This window comes from Balaenoptera ricei, chromosome 1, assembly GCF_028023285.1.
Source record: "Balaenoptera ricei isolate mBalRic1 chromosome 1, mBalRic1.hap2, whole genome shotgun sequence".
Classification (NCBI taxonomy): Eukaryota; Metazoa; Chordata; class Mammalia; order Artiodactyla; family Balaenopteridae; genus Balaenoptera; species Balaenoptera ricei.
In genome coordinates this window covers 170325535-170341911 of record NC_082639.1, presented here as the reverse complement: position 1 = coordinate 170341911, position 16377 = coordinate 170325535, and the positions used below count along the sequence as shown (strand labels likewise).

At 44.1% G+C, this 16377-nt stretch overlaps 1 long non-coding RNA gene across 1 annotated transcript in view; it reads left to right on the top strand.

The window, feature by feature from the left end:
* Window positions 1-15286: 15286 nt before the first annotated feature.
* LOC132353989 (uncharacterized) overlaps window positions 15287-16377 on the top strand; it is a 48780-nt gene continuing 47689 nt past the window's right edge. The window contains exon 1 of the long non-coding RNA XR_009499126.1: window positions 15287-15401. This is a non-coding gene — a long non-coding RNA (uncharacterized LOC132353989). The remainder of the gene's footprint in view (window positions 15402-16377) is intronic.

Below are 16377 nucleotides of genomic sequence, written 5' to 3'. Positions count from 1 at the left end.
AACTACTCATCTGGACTAGTTCGAAATGCTCTCACTGGCTTGCTTAGTTCTGGTAAAGGTCTTTCTGATAGGCTTCAGGGAACGTTGATTTAGAAATGTGAGTGTCATTCTAGAGTCACCTACCAGAGGCTGTACCTGACCAGGGGTTCTAAACACAGGGGTCAAAGGACACCTGAAACTAAGAAGAACCACTGCTGGTACAGCTTTTCAGGCAGATGGTGCTGCTGTCTGACTGGCCTCTGGGGAAGCCGGCCTGGCCCTCTGCCTCCCTCTGCACAGGCCCTTTGGCTGCCCGCCCTGCCTCATCTTTCCCCCTCACCTGCCTCACTTTCAACCCATCACCTGCCCCCTCCGCAACTGTGTCTGACTTTCTTTAGTGATCCAAAGACGGGACATGTCAGAAAATGACAAGGTATGAAAAGTAACAACTCAGGTGGAAGCAACTCAAGTGTCCATTGACAGATGAATGGATAAGCAAAATATGATATCTAGATGCGGTGAAATATTACTCAGCCTTAAAAAGGAAGGGAATTCTGACACATATAGCATGAGTGAAACTTGAAAGCATTATGCTAAGTGAAATAAGCCAGTCACAAAAGGACAAATATAGTATGATTCCACTTATGAGGTACCTAGAGTCATCAAATTCACAGACATAGAACGTAGAATAGAGGTTACTGGGGCTAGGGGAAGGAGGGAATGAGGAGTTATTGTTAATGGGTATGGAGTTTCAGTTTCGCAAGATGAAAAAGTTCTGTAGATGGCTGGTGGTGATAGTTGCATAGCAATGTGAATGAATGTATTTAATGCTCCTGAACTGTCACTTAAAAATGGTAGAGATGGTAAATTTTATGTATATTTCACCACAATAAAACAAACAAAAAACTAACATCTCCCAGCAGAAAGTTTAGGAACCCCTAGCAACACTTTTTTTTTTCATTTCCAAAAGATCTAAATCACGAGCAGTTCAGATTTCCTGACCAGAGTGTTGGAAATCAAAGACAAGTGCTTATTACTTCTCAAGCATATCCGGTTTTGTTCCACTCATTATAGGACTGGCTTAGCCAGTAAATTATATCTTTATTTCTCACTCACAAATCAACAGAAATTATAAGCGGATAAGTAAGATTTGGGCATCTAGTGAAAGTATAATTGTACTGGTAACTTAACTCTAGAAGATGCTCTTAGCAATTCAGGAAATTGCTAGCTGCTTTTCCTACCCTCTGTAAAATGTCTAAGTTTTCAAACATCTCAGATGTCTTTGAACCCTTTTAGAAAGTAAGATAGTATCATTGTACTTTACTACATACTCATCTATAAATTCATTTGTCTTAATAAGTAAATAACATTGATGGAACCCCAAAATTCAGTTATTTGAAACGCCTATATACATTGAGCTACATAACAAGAAATGTAGGCAAATACTTGACTTAATTATAACGTTTGGTCCAACACCCCTAACCTTGTTTGAAGGAGAGATTGCCTTATTCAGCTGAATGACTTCTTTAACAATGAACCATTCATTCACTTGTGATTGCACCAGGAGAGTATTACCAGTTCTTCCAAGTAGCTTTTGAAAGCAAGACACTAGCCTTTTGGGGGTAAGGAAGGCTGGGAACAGGTAGGGGGTATGAAAGTGGATCTAGATTAATTCAATGTGGACCACCCAGGACCAGGAAGCCAGTTCCAAATTGAGGTCTTTGGGGACTTCCCTGGCGGTCCAGTGGTTAAGACTCCACGCTTCCAACACAAGGGGCACAGGTTTGATCCCTGGTCAGGGAACTAAGATCCCACATGCCGTGCAGCCGAAAAAACAAAAAACAAAAAATTGAGGTCTTCTGGGCTTCCCTGGTGGCGCAGTGGTTGAGAATCTGCCTGCCAATGCAGGGGACACGGGTTCGAGCCCTGGTCTGGGAAGATCCCACATGCCGCGGAGCAACTAGGCCCGTGAGCCACAACTACTGAGCTTGTGCGTCTGGAGCCTGTGCTCCGCAACAAGAGAGGCCGTGATAGTGAGAGGCCCACGCATCGTGATGAAGAGTGGCCCCCGCTTGCCGCAACTAGAGAAAGCCCTCACACAGAAACGAAGACCCAACACAACCAAAAATAAAAATAAATAAATAAATAAATAAATAAATAAATAACATTAAAAAAAAAATTGAGGTCTTTTATCTGAGTTCTAAACTGGTGGCCCTATGCCTATTTTTAATGCGAAGAAATCTTCATCACACTGAAGCAGCTGATACTGATTGGTTAAACAGCCAACTAAAAGCAGAATCCTTATTCCAGGTCTCCTGATTTCAAATGTTGACTATAAACCTACAGAGTTGTAATTATAATATTTAGTATTTAAATAGGAGATAAAGCATTTGCCTAAATCTTAAAGATCCAAAGTATTAGTTTGCTATGACTACTGTAACAAAGTACTGCAAATTGGGTGGTTTAGAGTAACAGAAATCATTGTCTTATAGTTCTGGAGACTAGAAATCCAAAACTGAGATGTCAGTAGGGTTGATTTCTTCTGAGGGCTGTTAGGGGGAATCTATTCCATGCCTCTTGCTTAGCTTCTGGTGGTTTTCTGGCAGTTTTTAGCATTCCTTGGTTTCTGCTGCATCACTCCGATCTCTGCCTTCATGTTCACATGGCATTCTCCCTGTGTGCATGTCTGTGTCCAAATTTCCCCTTTATAGAAGGACACCAGTCATATTGGATTAAGGGCCCACCGACTCCAGTATGACTTTGTCTTAACAAATTACATCTACAGTGACTCTATTTCCAAATAAGGTCATATTCTGAGGTAGTAGGGGATAGCTCATAAATTTTGAGGGGAAACAATTCAACCCGTAACACAAAGATATGAAAGTTTGTTCCACCTTTGCGAGCCGAATAGTTCACAATTGATGCTTTTATTCCAGTAAGTCCTTGGGACTAGGAATGGTTTTTAAGACAGTAAAGTTTGCTGTACTGTAGAGACACTTAATACTTTATGGCAGATACATTTCCTGGGCTTCTATGTGGCTAATTTTACTTTATTCTCAGTAATAAGTAATCATGAGTACTTCATGAATTATTGAGTCAAACACATGCCTGGAAGCCATTGCTTGTATTCAGTTTAAAGGATGCATCCATTTCAATTGCATTTTGAGAGTGAGGGCAGCTAATGAATTGTGTCCGCAGAAGAGCCTGGTCCAGGTGGCACATGCTGTACTCCCACTGGTAAAAATGGGTTTGTGCAAAAATACAGTTTGAAGAAAATAATCTATTTTAGTCAAGAAATGTAGACAGGGAACATGGCCTGTTACTAACTTGGGTGAATTTATTCTGGGAACCTTTTCTGCTTTCACATTCAAAGGCTGATCCCAGGAGAAGACATTCTGCTCCTCAACAGGTGTCTTGCCTGGTTCATTCATCAACCATGAAAATCACATCGCAACTCACACACACATGGGTGCACACACATATGTGAAACAATTTACGAAACAAAACTTACCCTTACTACAGACAATGTCCTCTAAGTTTTTCTACTCTGTTGTATTCTATTTTGTTTGTTAAAAATGTTGGTTGTGTACCACTCAATTAGGTTCATGACCTGCTAACGGGAGCCTGTTTGGGAAAAAAAACCTGATCTAGAATATATCCCCAGGGGGAAACTGCTAAGTCCTAGTTATATGCGTGTTGAACTTTACAACAAAATGCCAAATGGGTTTCCAAAGTCATTATACCAATTTACATTCCCACTAGGAATGTGAAAGAATTCCTGTAGCTTCACCTCCTGCCCACACCTGGTGTTGTCAGCGTTCTTAATTCTTGCTAACCTGGTAGGTGTAGGTGTCTCACTGAGGTCTGCATTTGCAGTTCTCTGAGGAATAATTAGCTTGGACTTTTTTTTTTTTGGACTTCTTTTTGATTGTATATTCACAGTCTCAGTGAATTGCCTGTTCATGTCTTTTGCCCATCTTTCTGTTGGGTTTTTTACAAGGTGTCGTTAAACAATTTGCAACACTCTATGATGTTTTGCTCATTTAACACAGGGCTCAAGTGGGAAGATTATTCCTTTGGGGATGGATTGGGAGTCAAGGAACTTGATCTGGTATGAAGGAGGTGTAAGAGGAAAACTGGGACCTCATTTCTGGTTTACTACCGAGACCTTCTATTTACTCTTGTCAGGAATACTCTGCTCTCTTAGCTAGGTTCAGGACCTTTTTTCCCCCCTTTCTTAACGCATGATAGCTGTTGGAGACAGTTGCGGTGGGAGGTGTCATTCCTCACTGACTCTGCTTGAGGAAGCCAGCCCACCTCCCCCTTCCCTACCACGTTTGTCTTCTACCCCAACTGAACATCTTGCACCTCTGCTGACCAGGCACTGGGATTATGGGCTCCTGTACATTCTCGAGGCTTCTTTTGATGTCATCCATAATTTAGTCCTAAGTCGAACTTCTGGATCTTCTCTTTCACACACCCCTCTTTTCCTTGATATTTCACCATAAGAGGTGAGAGAATCGCCGGGCACTGGGTGCTGGTAATAACGGTGCTCCGACCAGCGAGCTCGTGCCCTTTGCCTGGATCTGCGCCTGCCGCTAAGTCAGGGTGGACCTTGTCCCACAAGGGCTTTTGTCTCAGTGCGGTCCATGGAACCACTTCATAAAGTGGATGATATTTTCCCATGGTAACCATGTTATAGTTGGGGGGTGGTTTTTTTAACTAAATCAATCATAAATATAGCCACTCCAATATCACAAAAACAAAACCCCCCAAAATACACAAGCCTCTGTAATAATAAATGAAATGAGTCATTGCTACCACAGAATAGGGTTTACAGAAGACCTTACTCAGAAAATGAGTGAAGTTCAGATTTGCCACTTCTAGGATCTGGAGCATGACTTCATTGTTACAAGGTTCAGAGTGGTCCTAGTTTGGCTTTGATGAAATTATCCTTGCTAGTAGCTTTGGGCCCTGCTTCCCACAGCTCAGGGGTTCTCAAACTGGGTTTCTTGGAGCCTCACTGTTCTGGGGGAAAACCTTCAAGTGGACATCATACCCCTTGTGTGTTGGCCTCTAATGTGCCATGACAACCAGAGCAGGTAGCTGGAGCTCTGGGCCCTCTCCTCTGTTTCAGCCAGAGCAGCCCTTTTGTTTTCTTTTTTATAACTAGAATCCCATGTAAGAATGCATTTATAAATGCAGCTGCTTTTTTAAAAGTTTGGAAATCACTGCAGTGGTTCACCTGGAGGCAAAGGTCCTTAGAATAGTGGGCTGTAGCCAAAGAAGAAGGGCAGGTTGGTATTTGCTGATGGTGTCTTTTCCTTCAAATGGACATGCAGTTCCTAAGGATGTCACCTTTTTGCTTTCCCCTTCCCATGATATTTCTAATGGCTGGTCAAGGGTCTATAATTTCCCCTGTCCCGGCTGATATGGCCTTCTGGTTCCTTATTGTAGCAGACTGCCCTTGTCTTCCCAGATCTGTGTGCCCCCTTCTCCCCTGGTAATGGAGTTGCGACCCACACATCCCCACCCAGCCAGGGGCTTCATTTCCCAGCCCCCCACGGTTCAATGTGGCTCCATGGCCATGTTCTCAACTGTGAGTACCAGTGATGTGTGTAATTCCCACATCACTTGCTTAAAAAGAACCTGCTTATCCAGGGCTTTTCTTTCACTCTTCCCCTCTCCCACAAGCTGAGGGCAAATATGATGGTGACCCTGCACCCCATGTGCAGACAAGGACAACTCCAGGGGAAGATACAGCAGCGGATAGAAAGGATCAAAATGTTTGATCACATTTTACAGTAGAAATGAAGAGTTATGGAGACTGCCCTGGCGGTCCAGAGGTTAAGACTCCACACTTCCACTGCATTATGTCTCTTGATCGTGGCTTCTTGTCCTCGTGCCACTGTTCAGATTCCTGCTTTCCTTCCCAAGTCTCTTCGCTTGAGCCCTGCCCTCATGTGAGAGTCCGTTTTCTTCATCTTTCAGCATCGCCACAATTTCCCTCTCTTTACTGAGCAGACCCAGCTTTCTGTGTGATCTTACTCCTTGGCTTCTTTTCCGTCTTTGCCCCGTGTCAGCAGAACATGGAAACAGAAAGTGGGCAGGAACCCTTTGGGTGACAGCCCATAAGATGCCAAGACAAACAGGACAGATTGCTTGGAAGTACAATCGTATAACATCCAGGGATAAATGAGTGACAAGCTAAAGGCTGGATTTCTGAAAAAGACCACCACCTCCGCTGTAGATACTTGGAACCAGCGTCTCAAAATGAATGACTGCAGGGAGGGCACCAAATTCTCCTAAGAGGGCACACCCTCCACTGTTCATCCATTTTCCTTGTCACCACCTTTCTGGTTGAAAAGAAATAGGAAGGGGCTTCCCTGGGGGCGCAGTGGTTAAGAATCTGCCTGCCAATGCAGGGGACATGGGTTCGTGCCCTGGTCCAGGAAGATCCCACATGCCACAGAGCAACTAGGCCCATGCGCCACAACTACTGAGCCTGTGCTTTAGAGCCCGTGCGCCGCAACTACTGAAGCCCGTGCACCACAACTACTGAGCCCACATGCCACAACTACTGAAGCCCGCGCACCTAGAGCCCGTGCTCTGCAACAAGAGAAGCCACCGCAATGAGAAGCCCACGCACCGCAATGAAGAGTAGCCCCCGCTTGCGGCAACTAGAGAAAGCCCGCGCACAGCAACGAAGACCCAACACGGCCAAAAATAAATAAATTAATTAATTAAAAAAAAAAAAAAGAAAGAAAAGAAATAGGAAAGCTGTACTTGAGTTTCACACTGGTGCTTTTTAAGATCCAGCAGGAGTCCCACATTCTTTCATTGCCTCTTAGATTTCATTCTCTTCTCCCCTTTTCCTCCTTTTTTTAAAAAAAATTTATTTATTTATTTATTTATTTTTGGTTGCCTTGGGTCTTCGTTGCTGTGCGCGGGCTTTCTCTAGTTACGGCGAGCGGGGGCTACTCTTCATTGCGGTGCGCGGGCTTCTCATTGCAGTGGCTTCTCTGGTTGCGGAGCACGGGCTCTAGACGCGCGGGCTTCAGTAGTTGTGGCTCGCCGGCTGTAGAGCGCAGGCTCGGTAGTTGTAGCGCACGGGCTTAGTTGCCCCGCGGCATGTGGGATCTTCCGGACCAGGGCTCAAACCCATGTCTCCTGCACTGGCCAGCGGATTCTTAACCACTGTGCCACCAGGGAAGCCCCTCCTCCTTCTTTTTAAATCAAATAATTTAACAGACAAGGGTCAGAGCTAAAAATAAATCCTCGTTTTTCAGAGCTACCTATGATGTCATTTACTGTATTCTTAGGTCTTTGGAGTCGACACTCCAGACACACAGGCATGTAGATATACATTTGCAAAATAAAACCTCAGCTCACAAGCAGCTTCCGGAAGCTTGCGGTATTGCTTTGAGCTGAGGACTGGACTTTTCCAGGGGCTATTCATCCAGATTGCTGCTGTGCTTCCCTATCACCTTTCACCCAGGGGTCTTACCTGGATTTGTAGCCCAGCATTGGTGCTCATACCTCCCCAAGGAAGTATTAGTAACTGCTTTTAACAGAAGGAAACTGAGGTCCAGCAAAAAGGGCCAACAGACCGAGTGAGTGGGGAAGTTTCCAGCCAAGTTAGAAATAAAATTTATTTTGTGTAAAAACCAGGAACGCATGCTTTGATCTGTTTTTCTTTTGGCTGATACCAAAAGGTGGTCAACATGCAGAGGGTTAAACATGTGGGGGAAATAAATTCAGTGGTGTCGGCTCAGGACAGAACATATTGGGAACGAATAATAGAAAAACAGTACTCTCACTAAGATTCATAACTCCAGCAAATTTGTGGATATGGGTTAACCGAGGCTGGAATTCCAGAACTCAAGTTACCCAAGTGTGGCAAGCCAGGGGAATTCCTGTTGGTTGGATGGGAAATCTTCAGTGTCAGCATTCGTGTTCAAACGTACTCAACATTTTCACCCAGTATGTAAGTAACTTTCTTTCCATTTTTATGTTGATAAGGAGCCTACAGTCTGGATGGAACAGAGGAAAAGGTCTGTATCCACTCAGACTAAATGTGGCCACCGGTCATGAAGAATGCTGACCGTGTCCATTCCCAATCAGTTCCTCATGCCTGGCACTGAAAGACACTGGACACCTCAGGCTGCAAGGACTTCAAGGCAATGACCACATCATGCATTTGTCACTTGATCTGTGAGCTGCCACGAGTCCCCAGCTGGCTGTGATAAAGTGTTCCACCTCCTCATTGAGCTGGAAGTCCCTTGAGGGCAGGGACTCTCTCATATTCCTCTGCAGCTCCCGTGGTGCACCATGTTGATTTTCCATCAGTCAGATTTCAGTGGGAAAAGCAGAACCACTGTGAGTATCACAGGATGTATCAGGCAATTATGGGAGAAGCTGGGGAAGCAGGGATACCTAATGGGGAACTGGAGGACTGGTGACTAACCAGCTCTCCTGAAGCACTGGTGTGAATGGAACAGTCAAAGTTTGCCAGGCATAGGGGCAGCCGGGCACGTGCAGTTGCTGGAGGAGAGCTGTGAAAGCAGAGTTGGTAGAGAAGTCCATGGAGAACTATTGCCTTTGCATCTGGTGGTTGGGCCTGGGGCCACTGGACCAACCGTCAGAAAGAATTGCTGGAGAGAGTCTAATGGTGGTTGCCAGGGGCTGGGGGCAGACATTAGTCAAAAGGTACAAAGTTTCATTATCCAATATGAGTAAGTCGTAGAGGTCTCCTGTACAGCAAAGTGCCTACTATTACCAATACTGTATTGTATACTTAGAAACTGGCTGAGAAGGTAGATCTTAGTTTCATGTTTTAATAACACCAAATATCACACAAAACAACAACAGTAATGTCAATAATAATAAAATAAAGAGGGTGTGAAGAAACTTTGGAGGTAACAGACATGTTTATGACATAGATTATGGTGATGGTTTCATGGGTATATACTTATCTCTACACTCATCAAGTAGTATACATTGAATATGTAAAGATTTTTGTATGTCAATCATACCTCAATAAAGTGGTGGAAAAAAGAAGGAAAGAAAGGAAGACAGAAAGAGAGAGTTGCTGGACATGGAATGGGAAAGAGCAAGGACACACTGGAACCCACCAGCACTTTTCCATCTGTCTGTCACCACATGAAACCACAATGACCTTCACAAAGTAGTGGCTGTTGCTTTACTTCCACCTTCCAAATCTTGCCCCCATTTCTGTTTGGGCCAACTCTAACCCAGAACCATACAGAGAAGGGGATTCTGGGAAACCATTCCAGCTAAACCAAGTAGACACAATACAGTACAGAATCATCACAGATATGCAATAGTCTCTCTGAACTCATCTGGTCAGTTTCTAGCATCATTGGGAAAGTTCTGATCTAGAGTCAGGAGATGAGTCTGGTCATGGTTCTACCTCTAAAATTGTGTCCTTAGCTAAGTTGCTTAACCTCTCTGCCTGGCAGGTCCTCAGAGGGGGAAAGGAAAAATGATTCATCACCTCCTAGGAGGTCCATGCAGAGGTGAGGGAGTTAGAATGTTAGCAGTGAGCTTTGATAACTTCCATCCAAAGGTTCTGAAGGATACTAGATTCTGCAACATTGTTTCTCTCAGATTTTGCTAGTGTGCATTTAAAGCATGTCTATTTAGAGCTGAGTCTCCTGGCTAAAGCATGGGTTTGACAGTCAGAAATTCCAGCTAGTTTTTCTCTAACTATAATCTTGGCGTGCTATAAAATTTGGAGCAAGTCATTAAACCATTCACTGTCAACATTTACTTATGTATAGAATGGGGATAATAACGTTCCAAGAACAGCAATTGCCCACTAACTCAGTCCCTTAAAGAAATGAAGTCCTGGCAGAGCGACTGTAAGCTTTACCAGAGCAGTGTTCTACAAAATTTCCAGGGCTTGCTTGTTATCTCCTTCTTGGGGCGGTAAATCAGATTGTTCCAGAGTTTATGAAGCCAGCAAACCTGCCCCATTTCACCTCGAGCTGAAGCTTCCTTTAATGATGTAATATCAAACTCAGAAAAACTGGTTCCAGTCTGATCATCTGCAAAGCAATAAAGAGTGTCCTTCCTTGCTCGGTCCACAGGATGTGGTGACAGGGAGCCGAAGAAAGGTGGAGGAGATGGATTCAGGCCAGGGTGGAGGAAGCAGGCTCTAACCCGAGCAGATCACCCTCTCCCGAGACCAACTCGTTTCTACAGAGGAGCAGGGAGCCCTGCCAGAGACCTCCCTCCAGAGACCACAGCTCTGAAGAACATAAAACACAAACCACCCCTTGCATGTGGAGGGTTAACTTCACGGCAAACAGAGGGTTAGGAAAAGAATGCACAATATTTCCCCTCACATTTTTCATGAGCGACATGTCCCGTCCTAGGTCTGAGTACTTTAGTGCCTACCCTTAATAATCACTATCTGGGGCATTAAACGTCCCAGCTCTTTCTACCTGGCATCCGTAAGTGTCAACCAGAACCCACTAACAGGGCTTCCCTGGTGGCGCAGTGGTTAAGAATCCGCCTGCCAATGCAGGGGACACGGGTTCGAGCCCTGGTCCGCGAAGATCTCACATGCCGTGGAGCAACAAAGCCCGTGCGCTACAACTACTGAGCCTGCGCACTAGAGCCCACGAGCCACAACTACTGAGCCTGCGTGCTGCAACTACTGAAGCCCGTGTGCCTAGAGCCCGTGCTCCGCAACAAGAGAAGCCACCGCAATGAGAAGCCCACGTACCACAACGAAGAGCAGCCCCCGCTCGCAACTAAAGAAAGCCCGCGTGCAGCAACGAAGACCCAATGCAGCCAAATAAATAAATAAATACATACATACATACATTAAAAGAAAAAAAAAGAGCCCACTAACAAATGTAAACATATGACATTTGAACACAAAGTCATATCTCTTGCCCTCACAGGTGACAAAGCTCAGAGTAGCATTTTTCACCCTCAGCTTCCCACCGTTAGCCAGTTCATTTATAAAGGTGAAGCCTTGGGAATTCCTTGGCAATCCAGTGGTTAGGACTCTTCGTTTTCACTGTCGAGGGCGTGGGTTCAGTCCCTGGTCCGGGAACTAACATTCCGCAAGGCGCACGGTCCCCCCAAAATAAATAAGTAATAAAATAAGGGTGAAGCCTTGTACTGCACCATGCACGTTCTCCCCCGGGTCTCTGTGATCCAGGGGCACATCTCAGCAAGTTGGCTGATGGACAGTGAGTGAGGTCTGAATATTTATGTAGAGTCAAGGATGAACACATTTTGGTACTTTAAAAGCCCAGCATAAAAATAGCAGTAAGAATATTTCGTGATAAAAATAATCAATTCCAAAGTCCTTTATTAGTATCCCCTTTTCTTGATTGGAAGACTTTCATGTGACTTACAGCGTTTGGGTCCAGTGTCATGTTTGTTAAGTTTATATAGTAACCAAAACTCCGGGTAAATATTTATGTAGTTACAAAACTTTTAACAGGCCCCAAACTTGGAATAATCCAAAAGAGAGCAAAATGCTCCACTTGGGGCAGTTGTAAATCCCCTGTTGTCAACGTGACTTGGACATCGGAAGGAAAGGAGTAAGCCCGAATGGCTCCCATATGTTTTGCCAAGAACAGCCTTTGAGGGGTGGGGGCAGAAGGGAGAACAGAGGAAGAGCTGCAGTGGACGGTCTGCATTGAGTGTCCCAACAGTCTGGTAACGGGCAGAGCATCATTTTGCACTTGTCAGCTGTTACCCGGTGGACGCCTGCGTGATAAATGAATAATGGGAGCCATGGGGCTCTTCTTACACTAAAAAATTCATTGCATATGGTTCTGTCCAGTTCTCTCTCCCATGCTATCTTTTGGTCATTATGGAAGTACATTTGTTCCCCGGGCCATAAAAAAGAGTATTACAGCTTTTAGAAGAGAATTGAGGCCAACAACTTAGAGATTCACTCTTCAGGGACATGATATAAAGGACTCATATCGGAACCCGGGATGCAGGGTCATGGAGAAAAATACTCAGGCTCACTGGGGCAGGGTCGTAGAGAAAAAAAAAGAATCTAACGAGGATTGTTCCTTTGAATCCATAAAGACCCAAACGTGCACATTTTAAACTGGTAATCATTTGAGAAATTTTACAAGACAGAGAAAGTAAGTCAAGGATGATCCCAAGCATGTATGCATTACAAAGCAGCTGTGGGCTGACATAAATTTGGGGCCAGTGATCTATAAAATAGTAACAGTAGGGAGATGCAAGAGGGAAGAGATATGGGAACATATGTATATGTATAACTGATTCACTTTGTTATAAAGCAGAAACTAACACACCATTGTAAAGCAATTATACTTCAATAAAGATGTTTAAAAAAAAAAACAGAAACAGTAACTGTACTGACCTCACAAGGTTGTTGTGAGAAATAAATGCAGCAATATAGAAGCTGCTTAGCACAACATAGGCACAAAGTAAGAGATTACGTAATCCATGTGCACTATTAGTATTATTATTACTTAACTTTGGAGACACTGCCTCATTACCTGCACCGCAAGGAGAGAGTTCATACTAGATATATTTAGCTGAAACAACTGGAAAATTTAAGCAGAAAATCCTCGCAAAGGGCTCGGACTTGGAGGAAGCATGTGTAAGGTTCTGTTCCCCGAAAGCTCTGGCCTAGGGGCATAGACAGTCGCTCCCCACCCAGGAGAGAAACCCTACCCTCACTGTGGCTTAGTTAGCAGAAGGCTGGCCTCCTAGGAATGGAGGCCATAAGGGCCTTTTCGTCCTTGAATAGTTCAAAGCACTTCTGGAAGCTTTGCTTAGTGGGGCAAGGAACGCTTGGAGAAACCTGAAATAGCCCTGGCAGGGCTGACGGCCAACAGCTGCGGCCATGGCAGTTGCTGTGTCCCATGTCACTGCACCTGACCCCAGGCACGGGGATCCCTGACAAATGTTCATGAGAGCCTCACAATTTTTATCTGTCTGGAAGCCAGTGGGAGGTGAAAGGGAGCCTGATTCTGGTCCCCAACACTGGCACCCTGTCAACACCGTCACATCCCCCCCCTATTACCTCTCTCCTTGCCATGGAATCCCAGGCTTTGGAGCTATACGAGGAATACTATTTTGTCCTGTTTTCAGGACAGTTTTCTTTCACCTCGAAATTCAGGTAAATTTCCCAGCAAAATAGAATTTTATGCCTGGTGCTATCTGAATATGGTTTTGAACACTGAATATGATTTGAGCAAGAATAATGATGCAAACTGCCAGTTATTAAGCATCTGCTATATGCCTCCGAGTATTGTGGGTGCTTTGTATATACCATTTCACTTAATCTTATAAGTGTTACCTCTAGTACCAAGGTTACACAGCTAATGAGTGGCAAAAGTAGAATCAACTCATCTTTCTCCTCTGTAGAAGGTTACCTGCTTTTTCAGAAGTCTTTTCCGTCTTAAAAATGGTTTATAAACTTTTCTGGTTATAAAAATAATGTATGTTCGTATTAGAAAATTCAGGAAATATGAGATGCCTAACAAATAGTAATTCTGCTACCCCATGTAACTGCTGTTAACTTAAAATTCTTTTTCTAGTGTATTTTTCTGTACATATATTTATAGTATTTCCCCTTTTCCAAAATTGGGATCATGGAACTTTTTAGACTTTCCAAAGATTTTTAAATTTCCTTGAAATACCAGGAAGGCTGTTTTACCCAGGGAAACAACTATGGACTTCTGGAGTTCAAATATAGTTCAGAAAACTGACCACACAGTTTCCAAGAGGTGACTAAATTTGGCAAAATGCCTTTTTCCACCCTGATAGAGGCTTTAAGTGCCTGGTCATTTGTTTTTCTGGCAGCAGGACCACTCTTCAGTGTAACCAATGGCTATTAATGTCATTAGAAGTTCTTCAACCTTTTTAGGCATTAATCATGCTCCAGATGTTACAAACATTTAGTGACCGAAAATGAACATACATTAAAGTCTTCAGCTGCTGCCTCAAGGTCATAGGGATTTCAGCTTCAGTCTCTTAATTTGGAGTTTCAGCCAGACCCCATCAGGGGGATTTTACCCTCATTATAAGCCACGGAGATTTCATTACACACATATTTTAGTATTTTATATTTTCAGTTGGCCACCCCAGTAGAGTATGTGTTCCTTTGAAACATCTCTCCTTTGATAGATAGCCCTTCATGGGGTCCTTTTGTGGGCATGAGAGATTATACTGTTTTGAGTCTATCTTTGCCCCTGAGATAGCAACCAGTAGCATTCTTCCTACTTTGATCAAATAGAATTATTTTTAGTAGAGGCTGTGTTGCTTGAAAGACAGCTTGTAATCTTAAAAAGCCCTTTACATTGTAGACATATGGGTTTCTTGACAGCGTGTGGCTAGAATTGCAATGTCTTCTCTGCCCAGAAGACTACCTTTGAATGCACCCGCTCTGCTCCTGTATGTCTGTAAAGATAAATGAATCCCTTTGGTGCCGAATATAGTAACTGTAGCATCCATCATTTGTGACAACCACTTCCTGAACTTCATCCCTGAATGTTGTATAAACCATTCTTATTGGTCCTCACCAGAGCTCAATGGTGCCAAAGGAAGTGATCAGCAGGCAGTAGCAGGCCGGAGGCTGTACCTTCCCATGACTTTTACATGCTGCTTTACACAACTCCGTCCCCTAATTCTACATATTCACTTAACAAATGGAACGCATGATTAATTTCACTGGAGCCCTGTTGGATAAATATGGAAAAAACGTGGGAGCTATGTCATGAACCACAATGGGTTTGCGTTCTGTGTAATTTGAAGACAAGATTCCTTTGCTGTGTGTCACTTACCTCCTATATTACCACCGTCGCCCAATATTTCATAACCATCAATTCTTTGCCAGTGCCCACATGCAAAGATGGGTTTGTATTAAAAAATAAATGAGAACAGCACATTCTGATGTGGTGTAGTATATCAGCATTTTCCACCCGAAGCCTCACTGCCTGCCCTTCCCCTTTTAGGAAACAAAGGATACAAGGCAGAGCTACTTATCCAGTTACAGCTCCCGGTGAGAAGGGTGACCGGTTGTCAGAAAGAAAAGAAAAGCCTTTTTCCTTTGAAATATCTAAATGTCCAAAGATGGGAACAGTCACGGGGGGAGAATACTGGGCTATGCAGTTTGATCTGATTCTGTGGACCATCCATTTCCAGTTGGAAAGCTCAATTACTTTCAACTGCCAGAATCAAAAATCCAGACTTAACAGCGGCTTCAGCACGCAGAGCTTTATTTCTCTCACAGAACGAGGAGACCGGAAGTGGGCGGTCCGGCCCGAGTCATGCAAGACTCAGGTTTTCCTTTCTGCTCCACCAACCTTACCATGTTGGATTTCTTCCTTGTGCTTGTTGCCTCATGGTGGCAAGGTAGCTGCAGCACCTCTGGACACATTTTTAAGGTAGGAAGAAGGGGAAGGGCCACACTAGCCAGACAGTGGTCTCCTCTTACCTGGAAAGCAAAAGTTTTCCCTGAACGCTAAGCAGATCTCTGCTGTCTTTTCATTGGCCAGAACAGGGTCACGTGGTCACTCTCAATCGGCTTAAAAAATGAGCCTTAGCTGGGCGCACGGCTAACTTGAACTACAGTGTGGTTGTGTGAGTGCAGAAGAGCGAGGAATGGGTGCAGTTTAGTCACATACCTCCCACAGCTCCTCTCCTTAAGATGCTATTGAGAGGATGGCGCGGCTGAGGGAAGGGCGCAGAGGTAGAACGTACTGACCTCTTTGGAGACGTGACTGTCCCCGTGATGTGTTCTTCCAGGCACAGGAATCACAGTAACCCTTGCTATATGAGAACAGTCCCAGACTTTTTGTTCATATGTGAAAATTTCTATAATAGATTGTTAATTCCCCATTGCAATTTTTATGAAAACTCACTGTGTTTAAATTAATGGGAAAGTAAGTGTTCTTTTTAAAAGGTTAATCTGACCATTTTACCCCCCTGCTTAAAACTCTTCCAGAGCTTTCCATAGCTCTTAAGATTAAACGTAAAAGCCTTGGCATGACCGTTAGAGACCTGCAGGACTTTATTTCAGCAGCCTCCCATCTGTCTCTCTGCCTCAGGGTCCTTGCATAGGCCCTTTCTTCTGCCCAGAAGCTTTTTTCCCCCACTATGAGCTTCGCACCCCCTGCTTATCTTTCTGCTCTAAGATTGAAGATTCCCTAGAGAAACATTCCTTAACCTGTCAGGCTAGCTTGGGGCACCCTGATATGAACTCCGAGTACTCTAATCTTCCTCTTAGCATTTATCTAAAAAAAACTAATTAATTTGCAGTGAGTTTTTCCGAGTCTGCTTCCCCTGCTAGAATGTTAGCTTTGAGAAGGCCCTAACGTTCTTGTTTATTGCACCTGGTTTATTGCCTGCTGTGTAGTAAGC